This window comes from Zerene cesonia, chromosome 16, assembly GCF_012273895.1.
Source record: "Zerene cesonia ecotype Mississippi chromosome 16, Zerene_cesonia_1.1, whole genome shotgun sequence".
Taxonomy (NCBI): Eukaryota; Metazoa; Arthropoda; class Insecta; order Lepidoptera; family Pieridae; genus Zerene; species Zerene cesonia.
This window is the reverse complement of record NC_052117.1, coordinates 454,947-468,961: the sequence shown is the minus strand read 5'-3', so window position 1 is coordinate 468,961 and position 14,015 is coordinate 454,947. Positions and strand designations below refer to the sequence as shown.

At 33.0% G+C, this 14,015-nt stretch overlaps 1 protein-coding gene and 2 non-coding genes across 5 annotated transcripts in view; 2 read left to right on the top strand and 1 right to left on the bottom strand.

Annotated features, from left to right (window-relative positions):
* LOC119832862 (dopamine D2-like receptor) overlaps positions 1 to 14,015 on the top strand; it is a 167,186-nt gene that overhangs the window by 73,152 nt on the left and 80,019 nt on the right. The gene's annotated exons all lie outside the window — the stretch shown is intronic.
* Trnap-agg lies at positions 12,258 to 12,329 on the top strand. The gene has a single exon. It is a non-coding gene; the product is annotated as a tRNA-Pro (tRNA).
* Trnap-agg lies at positions 12,948 to 13,019 on the bottom strand. Its single transcript has one exon. It is a non-coding gene; the product is annotated as a tRNA-Pro (tRNA).

The window sequence follows — 14,015 nt, the reverse complement described above, 5'->3', positions numbered from 1 at the left end:
GAACATTTTGATTGCTTCACGCTTGGCTACGATTTTTATGTTTTAGTTACGTTTTTATGATTTAAATACGTGGACAGCTGTGAATAATTATTTAAACAGACACAAATGCAATAGCCAAATGCTAGAGAAACAGAAGCCTCCACTGATATCATGCAAAAAGGAACTTTCATATCTTGGTACATACAAAACACGATTTTCTTTTAAATACGTTACCTATAACACAGAAATCTCATATCTCTGTGTTATAGGTAATGTGGGATAAATGTGGGAATAAGGTAAAATATACAAAAAGTATATTTTACCTTATTCCGTGGGGTGCCCCTTTAGGCACATGAAACCGAAAGAGTAGAAGAAATTCGATTACTGTGGCAGGATCACGGGTGACCAAGAGGCTAGGCGTTGCTACGGTTAGGCAAGATACGCAGGTTCGAATCCTGCCTCGTGATCAAATTTTTTCTATTCTTTCAAAATTTCTCATATACAAAAAGTATTTAGAGAACTATATGTACATTCAGAAACTAAATACGGTAAATCGGAATTTAAAAACCTCATTTTTTATTACACTTGTATCAATATTGAATAAATCGTTTAAAATTCGTTAAAAAATCTCTAATTTCTAAATGTATAACACTCACGTAAAATACTAGCTTTAAGGGCATTTTATGCATTGAAAGCAACCTGCATTCTATAACCCAACAAATCTACAGAAATTTTGAATATCTAGAACAAATTATTTCCAATATATTATCATATCACGTGCAGGCGGTAAATTGAAAAATCACTATTCTGATAAAACTCAGTCTATAGATTTTGTGTCATAGCAGCTGGCCCATCTTGAGTGGGCTTTAAACTTAAAAGTGCGAACCATCCTGTTGTTTATCAACAAGCAAATATATATATAATAAAAAATAAAGCATAATTTGTATTGTTTGATACAAAATTGGTTTAATGTGGTTATTTTAGAAATTAGGGTATCTCCTTAGGAATTTTGGTGACTTGTTAAAATAATTATTATACGCATTTCACGGTGTATATGCATTATTTATTTTAGATTAATTTAAAAACTCCTATACTATACAATTTACTTATCAAACAGTCAATAAATTTACTAAAAATCTCAACACTAAGGGTCCCGCTCACTAAGAACAACTGGACTGGATTGGTCACCCATCCAATCTGTGCCCGTGCCAACCGCTGCTTAACCTCGATCCATTGCGACAAAAGTACTGAGTTCGTGTTTATAAGATACAGTCTGGACATACAAACAGACGGACAGCGAAGTCTTAGTAATAACGCAATTTAAATTAATCACAAAACATGACATAATTACTCCTCAATGTTATAGCGCATTTAAAATTTTATATTAAAATATCTTAAAATGCAACGAACTTCTATGGCCCATTTAAATTTACGGAATAGTGAATTTATCTGAGTTACGCAGCATTATTGAAGTCTAAAGTAATTTTCATTAATTTATTTTTTATTCCTTTTAAAACGGTGGTTATGTTAAAACTGTGTAATATGACGATTTAAAAGTGCATCTATAGGAAGTCTAGTTGAATGAATGAATTTTGAGTTTGAGTTTAAGTTTGAGTTTTTTCTCATAATTTTCTGTTTTTTTTTATATTATGTTATTACTAGCTGCACTTCACACACTAAACAGACAGATTTAATTCAAACGCAACACGGAACGGTGACAATACAATAATTTCATGACTTTATATCCAATTATCCTCATTAGGATCGTCGATTAAATAGAATTCTTACATTTATTTATTTATTTAAATTAAATACACACACCACATTGAGCATATTACAGATTACATAATTATTTTTGTGTTCAGATCTCAATCCAATCAATAATGTGTACAATTAATATTCATATTGCGATTCAGTCAGCCATTTATTACAATTCCTATTATGTATACAAATCTTAATAATCAGACAATTGATGTGATTCTATAATTTTTAGTTTTGTAAACGCAAGTTTTATTACTTTTAGTTTAGATATTATGTTTTGGTTTATAACTCGATAAATTCATTAGTTTTCAGTCGATAGACGTGATTCTTTTCGTGTTTGATAGAAAATTGTTGTCAGTCCCCAGAATTTGAAGTGGTAACTGACCCGTATGTTGCTTTTTTTTGTAGAAAGTAATTGTTTTAATTGTGTGCTTGTCAGGCGATACAATCAGTTTTGAAATACTGTTTTTGATATTTTCTTAAATAAGTGGATAAAAGCTCTTATGTGGCAATGTTTGGCTGTTAATTAATCAAAATCCTACATATATTACAAATGCGAAAGTTTGTGTGTGTGTGTTTGTTACTCTTTCATGCAAAAACTACAGAACCGATTGCAATGAAATTTATACGTAGACAGCTGGACAACTGGAATAATATATAGGCAACATTTTATCCCGATATTCCTTCGGGATACGGACTTACGCGGGTGTAACCGCGGGGCGCAGCAAGTGTAATATATATTTATAGTGAGTACCAGTCATTGAAATGATAAGACAATTATAATTATACGATTCATTATTTTTACCTCATAGAGTTTTTCTTAACATTTATACAAACAGAACCATCCATATTGTAAATGTAGGTAACCTTAAAGTGTTATTGATCCTATTTAACTAGCACCGAAACAATAAAAACATTAAAAGCTCAGAACACGAAATATATTGAAAAAGAAAATTTATATAACACACGCCTGACCAGCTGTATAATTCACTCGGACACTCTGACCCTAATACGCTAGCTCATTTTCTTTACAATCTTTTCATTAGGTAATTGTCGTAAAAGAGAAAAACACAATAAACTGTATTTCAAAAGATGTCTGTTCTTTTATTGTTTGCCCTTAGCATAACGACGGGGGCATCGGACCTCTCTTTCTAGCATCAGATAATGGTGGATTAAGTTGTGAAATGGAAGCGTATTCAAACTGTTACCAATACCGACTACCATGCTTATCAATACTCTTTTCTCGTACTATGATTTTCGAGGGTATATTGCTGTTTTTTCTTTATATTGATATCACATTATATAAAAAAATCGTAAAAATAACGAACAAAATTAGTAAATAATATCATGAAAACGAAAAACACAACATATCATATCGTATTCCATTTGGTTGATTCTATCTTTAAAGTATGCTTTATATTTTTAAAATATGTTATTCACTATTTTAATAGTTCCTCTCCATCTGCTGCGGTTTTCAGCTTGATGAAAAGCGATCGTAATACGTAGGTCCAGCTGTCGGGTCACCTGATCTGCCCATCTTCTCGGACTGCGGCCTCTCGGTCTCTTACCTGCTGCTTCTTCACTAACAATCAGCCCGTCTTAACTGTCGAAATTGCTGCGCGCAACATGGCCAAAGCACTGAAGCACGCGCTTTATTCAGTGCAGAGACGAGGTTGGTTCAGTTGAGTGAGTGAAAAATCCTAACTAAACTAAATTAATCAGTTCTATTAAACTGATATACATGCAAAAGCAACCGGTTATAACCAGATTCAACCCTTGCCTTACACCACTCCCCAAAGCGTTGTCACTCCAAGTTTCTGCACCAAATGGAAATGGCCAGCGCTTTATGGCTCCTGGCACATCTTCACGTTCTCACTCAGTTATTGCGCCAGTGGCCCAGTTTTATTTTGTTTAAAGATGTTACTCTGTTGGGTGGATTAATTAATAAACGGCAGTAGAAAATTAAGCAGAGCTTGTCTTTATCATGGACGGTAGTTAAAGATTAAATAAATTTTCCAATAAAAACAGAATAAAAAAAAATAATAGTTTCATCTAAATTGATTCACTTGCTCCTTTATAGAGTATACGAAATAATATTATTTAAGCCATGTTTCTAATGTTACCTAAGTGTAAATTTAAAACTTCTCTCTTCGCTAGATGATGCTTAAAGGAGTTACGTCATAGCATAACTAAAAAATAAAGGTTTGTTTATCGTCATTAACACACTCTAGTGCTTTTTGGTTCTATATATTATGTGAAGTCAGCAATACCCTTAGAACAAAATAACTACAATATGTTTCCGAAAAATCAACACCTGAAATTTGAAATTTTACGTGGTAAAAAAGTTCGCGCGAAAAATTTCGCTAAAATTAACATAAACAAAAAATAAAAATACCGCATCTATGCATATCTAATTCGCTGTATTCCTTTTATATTTCAAGAGACGTGAAACGACTTAACAAATAGCCTTCTTCTTAGAGCGATAAGAAAAAGCTGTCTAAAGAGAAAAGAAATGCATTAAACTTATTAAAGCATTCGCAGGCAGGCTTCCTATCGCGAGGAAAATCGTTCCCTCGAGTTAGCAAGGAATGGATGTGGTTTATCATAATTATTTTTATATATTTTGCGATTTGTTTCCTATATTATACACACTTGGATTTTTTCGTATAAATTTCAGTCTTCTGCTTGGAAATACTTACTCTCTTTTACATTTAATTGTATGAATTGGTTGAAATTTAATATTTTGATTAATATTTGATTGAAAATCATCTACACACACACACATATATATAGTGTCATTGAAAAAACACTATGATAGGTAGGAGAAGCCGACAATCCGTAAATATACAAACAATAGCGGTCCGCAAACAACATTTTACAAAGTAAAATGTAACGACCGTCTATCTTTTTCCTTTATAGTATCCGTTCGTTAAATATTCCTTTCTTTCTTTCTAATAGAAATGTAACACTGGTCCACCCAATATTAATAGCTTTGTCAATTTGTTTGTCATTTATAGATAGCTTATAGTCTTATGTTAGATGATGGATGGTTTTCGTAATATTATTGCGAGATCGAATTACTCTTTCGTACCAAAAAACCATGAACAAGAATATTCGTATGTTTAAAATTTTGTTAATTTAAATGGGCTTACCTTAGGAATTACTGAAATACCCATTACAGAAATCCTCTCACCGATATATACGTGATCCTTTAGTGCTATTGAAATGTTATAAGTTTGTACCAATATAATTGTCGAATTGAACAGTTTTAATAATGACTTTAATATTATTATATATTATGTGGGCGGCAGAGCTTAATTTAAAAAAAAAAGGTATTTATATTGTGTTTTTTTTTCTATAACTTTAAGACTTTTAATTAATTTTAGAAACATATTTGTAGAAAGCTTATAACTGGCTGTTAGTTTGTTTTTTTTTATTCTTTTAATAAAATATCAACCACGGGCAAAACCGGGCCGCACCGCTAGTTAGCTATTTTTATTTACATGATGATGCATTTTATAATGCTTTTTTATAGATGAGAAATATTTACATATTATTTATAGATTGTTTATTTCACTGCGTAGTACAGTGTTATTTCAGAAGCAACTACAAGAGTTACGCCTCACGATGTTTTCCGAACCAGTGACGCCTAATTGTCATATAAATAGGACGATTCTAAAGCGCTTTCTAGTTTACTTGATGAAATACACGAGTTTGAATTTCTCGGAAAACTCATTTACTAAGCATAATATTTTTTTAAGGCCACTTTAAAACGATATTCCTCACTTGGGAGTTATTTATCAAATGGTGGTGGTATCATCAAAGTTAATTTAGCACATTTTTTATTGTGATTTGAAAAATCGTTAAGTGGGTACCTGAATTCTTTATAAAATACTAGCCGTTTATCCCAGCTTCACCCGAATTATCTAAAGGGAACAATAATATAAAATTTGTCTATGTTACTCGGTAGAGATATAGGTTTCTATTGATATAAGAGCTATTAAAATCGGTCTAGCAGTTAGGGAGTGAAATTCTGAAAAACAAATAATGAAAAATCTTTCTTATTATATATATGTATTACTCAATAGTCTATACCATTAATTTCGAAGAATCAATTTATATAACCTATACCCATCTCCCAGCATCACACATTTTTCAGTTCCACATGATAGTAGCGTTGCTATAGCAACCTGTAGGTAGGTACATCAAATTGTCCAATGTCCGGTCGGTTCACCGCAGTATGCGTTGTGGTCGAATGGTCTGGCGATGACGTCACACATGCCACGTAAACATTACCCGCCAAAAATGTCCGAATGACAGGTTTTGGGGCTTTCGCCGTGTGATGTTATACAGCGTTAAATGGTTACAATGAGATTTTATATTCTACTAGCTGCGCCCCGCGGTTTCACCCGCGTAAGTCCGTATCCCGTAGGAATATCGGGATAAAAAATAGATGTTGGCCGATTCTCAGACCTACCCAATATGCTTACCAAATTTCAGAGGAATCGGTCAAGCCGTTTCGGAGGAGTATGGCAACGAAAACTGTGACACGAGAATTTTATATATATAGAAGAAGAAGATAGATTTATTTTTATGTTATTATGTTACTGTATTACGTTTTAAATGGATTATTTCTTATTATTATGTTATCTGTACATTAAAATAATGTCGTGTATGTAATATAGCTGATAATCGGGAACGAAAAAACAGATTTTAATAACACAGTTCATCTACATCATCATCATCATCAGCCCATATGTGTTCCCACTGCTGGGACACAGGCCTCCTATGAGGGTTCAGGCCATAATCCACCATGCTGGCCAAGTGCGGGTTGGCAGATGTCACATGTCGTCGAACTTTTAATTCTTGGACATGCCGGTTTCCTCACGATGTTTTTCTTTCACCGTTTAAGCAGTGGTGATGTTATCCACATGCGCAGATAAATTGAAAAATCTATTTATTTCCTGCACGCTCGCCCGGTCTCGAACCCCGACTTATCGATTTTGAAGTCCGAGGTTCTCACCACTGAGCCACCACTGCTTTAACAATAACACACTTGCATGATACTATTTCACGCCGATCTGCTTTGAGAGCATCGTACCTTCCCCGATGTGAGCTTGCCCCAGTCGTGCTCTATCTTGTATGTACATATAATCAACACATTCGCTATTTTCTTGAAGGCCTCAATGACGTAATCGGGAATATTGATGGATGGACCCCCAACCATCCAGATGGTGCGGAGCTGGCGTTTACGGTGGGTGGTCCGATGGAACTGTGCGGCTGGTAATAGATGATACATTCCTCAGAGCTCTCGCCATAATGGACTTTAAACAAAACACAAAGACACGTTATAGCATTTAATATTGATTGTACAAACATTCTAATACATAGAGTATCTGGTACATCACCTACAAACAGTATGCGGTTAGCAAATATACTAATACCATAACGCAAGCAACGCCGCGGGTAACAATATAAACACGATTAAACATTTATTGGTTTGCGGTAAACAAGCTTATATACAGCCACTGACAATCGTTCGTGGTGTTTGCTTATCCCGTATAACTTGGTTTGCTTGGTTGACTCTTAAATCGTAAAGAATAAAATTTTACACTTCCCGCTTGACTCAGTTTCGTCTACTTTAACCCGGGCTTAAAAATAACCTTCATCAATTATGAGTAATAAAACTCTTAGTACATGATTTTTCAAAATTGGACCTGTATTATTTTCTTGTTTGATGTTACGCGAGTATTGTACATTTAGAAATTAAAAACTTTTTAACGGATTTTAAACGCGATTTATTCATTATATTATTAACCCGACGTTTCGAACACTTTACAGCGAGCGTGATCTCCCCTTGATCTGTATTTCCGTTTTTTTTTTTCATTGTATTCCGTACAAACACACAAGGCTCGATACTTTATCCTTCCATATAATATTAGTAAAGAAAAAGCACATATTTCCAAGGTTCTCCCATGGTACATGTACTCGTATAGTCCTCGCTTAAATAATTTTTTAAATCAGTCCAGTATTTTCTGAGATTAGCGCGTTCAAACAAACAAACTCTTTAACTTTATATTACTTGTTCTTCACTATTATGTGTTCTCAACTCTATTTGACCCCTCTTTTTAGTGGGGAAATATTGCATAAATACCCACTTCTCCCGGAGAGGTGCTGTGATTTATATCGGATTCCTACCAACTAAAATCCCACTGTGTTCCGTCGAGCCGCTTTAGTGAAGGGGCCACGGGTGCTGGTCTATTCGTCCGCTAACCCTCTATTAGACCCCCACAAAAAATAGTTTAAACTCTGCTCAAGTCCGTGAAAATCGGTGCAGCAATTTCTGAGATAAAGTTAGGGACAAAACTTTCAGATTTATAATCACAGTAGTATTATGTGAAATTTATTCTGTAAAACTAAAAGGTAAAGACATTATTCGAGTTAAGGATTTTAAACCTTGAATCCTTCACTTACGGCACATAATTATGAATTCCCTTTCTAACATAATTCTACATTCCCTTTGCTTAAAATATAAGCAAAGATAATGATTAAAACTGTTAATTTATAAATTATCATCGGTATGTATTCTCTCTATTATCCTTATTAATATAATTAAATTATTATTCTCTTGTATTTGATTTGATATGATTATTACAGATTTAGAAATTAATTACTATTTAACCTCCGACACAAAAGGAATGGTGTTATAAGTATAACATCGTCTATACGTGTCTGTTCGTCTGACGCATTGTAGCTCTCAAACGAATGGACCGATTTCGATGCGATTTTCATTTGAAAGCCGGTTTCTTTGCGGTGGTTCTTTGCTTTGTTTCATGACAATCGTATATGGCGGCTATAAAATGTCGGGTAAAATTATTTCTCAACTTTCAAACTGTATAAGAGACTAAATTAATATATAATAGACATTTTATCAAATTTCTAAATCAGAATGGCAAGTAAAATGGAGTCGACGGTTTTTTTTTTATTTTATTTTTGTATGAAAGTAGTACAGTGAATACTACACTAGTTTAAATTTATAACAAACTAGCAGTCCGTCCCGGCTTCACCAGTGGTACTTTTTTTCTAGTTTTACGCTTAACAACACATTTTCCTATAATTTTTATGTATATAGATTGCGTCTACATATTCCAAAAGACACCGTCAATAGTTATTTACAGTTTCATAAAATAAGTTACTCACGAAGAAAAATTTAACTACTAAAAATATTACAGCACATAACAAATTTTAATGAGAGATAACTACTTAATGAAACCTTTGTTTACAACAATTTGTTTCTCTTAAAATAAGAAGCGTTATATCATTAAAATGCCATTAACCCGAGAGTATTTAGTAAGAAATAACTAAAGACTGGGTCTTGACCTCATAATCACGTACATAACAAAATAATATTAACAACTCGTTATATTCATTGGTTGAAAATTAATGATATACAATATAACATAGTCCAATTATAATAAATTTTCACATTGGAAGGTGTTAATCCAGATCAAATACAAATTGTATTTATTTATTTTAATTGCAAGCTCATGAAATACCGTAATTCGTATTTATCATGTATTTCCTTTAAATATTTGGACCAATTAATTCTTAATGAATAAAGTTCATTGGAAATAAATATATGCAGCTCGGAATTCGTGGAAAACAACAAATATGAGATGTTTGATACTTTTATAGACTTACATAATTTACTAAAACTTTCTGTATTTGTACAATAGGTTTACATAAGACTAGAAGGTTGTGTTATATAAATGACTATGATAAATATATCAGATTAAAATAATCCATAGCGTAAAAAAAATGGTTGCCTGTAAAGTCGGTTTTACGGGCGAAGATTTTACGTGACAACGTCTTTTTCTCGGTAGAATATTTATTGATATGAATATTATTAAAGTGCACAATAGGAACAAGGAATTGAATGAAAATAAGAATTGCACAAATTTTAACTATAGAAAATATATTTTGTTTACTAAAAAGACAGAGACAGAGACACAAGCACGCGCCGATTCAATGCGCCTAATTCTCTAGTGCTGCGCGCGCGGCGGACCGATCATAGTTCGGTGACTCATCGTAACGTTACCGGGCGTTACACTTTTTCATGAGTGACTCCGAGTCGCAACCTAATTTAAGACGTTGTCACGTCAAAAATCTGCTTATGTCTAAAGCATCATAACATTTCTTGCATATGAATATGATTTGTAGAAAAAATAATATACAAATATTTTAGACAAAACGTTAGTATCGTATCGTTGAATAAGACGACAAGAAAACGAAGCCTTCTCTAAATGCGCCTAAACTTACAAGCATGAGCTGCTTTACTATGTCACTACTTAACTGTCGAGATGTCCGAAACTAACATAACATGGTAAAGCAGATAACCGATTTAACTACTTTGTGGTGAGATTTATCTAAAGCCTTAGCTTAAACGTCCTTCTTAAATGACTGCATTGCCTGAGGCTAGGCTTTATCTATCCATTATATAACCTAAAGGCGAATATTACGAAGTTTTGAAGCGTTGATGCAACTGCAACTGCTGTTCTATGATGATTTAAATCTTAGGTACAATTAAATTACTACAGTATTAAATATGCTCCTAAAGCACTTTGAAATATTCAAACTCAAACTCAAACATTTATATATTCAATAAGACTACTTATAGAAGCACTTTCGAATCGTCACTTTACACAGTTTTAACATTGACCGCCGGTTCGGAAAACAGTTTCTACAGAGAAGAGCCGGCAAGAAACTCTGTAGTTGCAGTTTTAAAATAAAATCAATTTTACATTTTAGTTCTATTAGGTTTTAGAGTGTACCAGAATAATAAATTTGTATCTATATCCAATTTATTATGAAGCAGGGTGGTTTAGTAGCAAGGACCTCGGATTTTAAGCGAAAAGTCGGGAGTTCGAGACCGGACCGTTACAAGAAATAAATTCAGTTATTTATTTATCAGCACATTATTCACACGACCAAAAACATTGGAAAACAGCGGCATGTCGAAGACACCTGCCCACCCGCACTTGACCAGCTGGTGAATTATGGCTTGAACCCTCACATGAAGTCTTTGTCCCTTAAGTGGGAACAAATATGGGTCGATGATGGTGACAGTCCGCCCCCACTGACTGACTGGATCCCGTACACAACCCACGTATAAAATGTATTGAGTATGACTTAAAAACATATCATTAAATAAATGATAACTACGAAATAAATAAAAAATAATATAACTGAATTCACACCTTGTAATGATTGATGTAAATAAAATTCAGATATTCATTCCCAAGAATTTAATTTGAGTTCATAAAACGGGAAGCGAAAACGCGTGTCACGTGAAAACATGTGACGTACGCTGTTGTTAAGATATTCGAATAAATAAATTGAGTCTATAATATGAATGCATGTCAGGTTACAATTTATTCGTCCGGTAGAGTATTATATATTATTAAATGTCCCCTGTAAATGTGGAAAGGTTTCTAAGAGTTAGTTTAAAGTAAATACGATATTCGATCAATTTATTACAATTGTATATGAGATTGAGAGTTTGTTTATACAGGTTTGGTTCATTGAATTATGATTAAAAAATTATTAAGTCTAGCTTTAAAAGACTTGTAATTATAATTTTCTCATACTATACCAAATCAGCAATAAATACTCTTATCAAAAGGTATTAATTTCAGAACACGCTGTACAGTACATTCGCACACAAAAGCCTAATATTATAAGGTGTAAAGGTCAAGCTCTTATAAAGGAAGCTCTCAACTATAAATCGTTCCACACTTGATTACACCGCTGTACCTGACGTTTCGTACTTTCGCCTTTACCGGGCTGTAATGATTTTCGGAATCATTTTTCACGCGATTGTACTATACAGTATGATTTTATCAATATCTCTTCTACAAAAATGAGTGTTGAATTTTCAAAATATTTGGCATGAAAATGTGAAAAATTTAAATTTTTAACACAAATCTACATTGAGAATGAACATCTTCTGATCGTGTTCATTTACACGTTAAATTTTTTCGAATAAAGCACAATTTCTGATACTATATAAAAATCCATGAATTCAGTAAAATGTAGAGCCAATAATAAAATCATCCTTATGTGCAAAAAATATACGTAGAAAGTTGTCGTATTGTTAGTAAGAAGAGATCATAATATTATGTAATGCAAAATTGTGTAAAATTAAAAAGTTCAAAAATAATAAACGTTAACATATAATAAGAATTTAAAACTGCGTTTCAATGTCTGATACTTCAGCAAACTCTACAAATTCATGAAAAATGTAGAGTCGTATCATGATGTTATTGAAATCTGAATTAGTTTTATCCGTAATTTTTATAACCACGATAAATGATTGTTCATTTGAATTTAATCCGTATTGCGCAAGATTTAAGATAACATCTAGTATGTCGGTTAGTGAAAGGTAGTTATGATTTGTGACGTTTATTATAAGTGTAATAAATTGTATTTCATGCTTTTATTTGAAAGTAATTACAACCGGCTCGTTGGTCTAGGGGTATGATTTTCGCTTAGGGTGCGAGAGGTCCCGGGTTCAAATCCCGGACGAGCCCGGGATATCTTTTTTTTCTCGTAATAGTATTACATTTTTAAATTAGCTAAAATAAATAGCAGTAAACATAGGTAACTGTTGTGATTTCTCAAATGAAAATTTAATATATATGTGTGTGTTTATATATGTTTGTTTGTTTGAACAAAATAATCTCAAGAACTACTGGATCGATTTGAAAAATTATTTCAGTGTTAGATAGCCCATTTATTCAGGAAGGCTATAGGCTGAATATGTACCACGGGCGAAGCCGGGGCGGACCGCTAGTATATAATATTTGTGAAAGTGGTTTTTATAGGTATTTGCTCAAATATGGTTTTATTATCACCGTGTAATGAATATAAAGCTATTAATTCATAAGATTAATATTATACAAGGGCGAATATTTATGTACATATTATTTTTTATAATGTTACAAGTAAATAGTTCATAGTTTAACCAAATTTAATAATTAGTTTCATACTATTACGTTTGTTATAATCATGCGAATACAAGCCAAAAAATGATTTAGTTAGTTTTTATGAAATAAAAAAAAAAGATTTCACAGCCCTGTGTTTTCTTTTAACATAACCGTTTCCCTGTTCTCACGTAATATAAAAAAACATAACAAAAAAAGATGTCCGGGCTCGTCCGGGATTTGAACCCGGGACCTCTCGCACCCTAAGCGAAAATCATACCCCTAGACCAACGAGCCGGTTGATACACACATCAAAATTACGTATAGCAAAGTATGCTCTTATGTACCTGCTTTACTTTCACTTTTTGTTCTCGAATGTTCCAAAAGTAGGTTAGTATGTCTCTATTTAGTTATCATATGAATGAGTATTAAATAAGCAAGTTTATAAATGTTACTTTCGCGTACTTGTACTTGTCATATTATCTACTATATAAAAATAAGTCGGGTTTTCCTTCCTGACGCTATAACTCCAGAACGCACGAACCGATTTCCATGGTTTTGCATTCGTTGAAAAGGTCTTGGGCGTCGTGAGGTTTATAGCAAAGAAAATTCCGGAAAATTTCAAAAACGAAGCCATCTGGTGGCGAAACGGAGTTCGCCGAGTTTGCTAGTTTATAATAATAATAATTTGGTGAAGTGTTTGTTTGAACGCGCTAAGCTCAGAAACTACTGTATAGATCTTAAAAACTATTTCGCCTAGGGATATAGACGTGATATCTGAAGGCTGTTGGCGATTGTACCATGGGCGAGCAAGGGTTGTTATTTATTAAAATAAATTAAAATCGATACTTATTTCAAAATCTCTAACACTGGGCTAATTTGCGTATCGAGCAAGTTTCATACAGAAGAAAGAGGAAATAATTATTTATATTAATTTGTATGGCGAAAAACTACAAAAAAGGTCACACATCCAATGATGACTGGGCTAACCCTTATTTAACATTGATTTTTATAATTTATTCTAACATACATATTAAATTACCATTTCTGTAAAATTGAAACTGTTCATAAGATGACAGCGGACCGATTGCCCAAGAGACATACGGACATGCGGACAGCGAACTATAACTATTTCACTACTTTCGAATTTCGGATATCACTAGATATACAGTAAATATTAAAACTGATTCAAAAATGGTTCAAGAAAAGTCTAATTGAATAAATACTTAGTCTGGCCATAAATACTGTTACACTTAATTATAAAAAAATATTACATTTGAATTTCGAATCTGT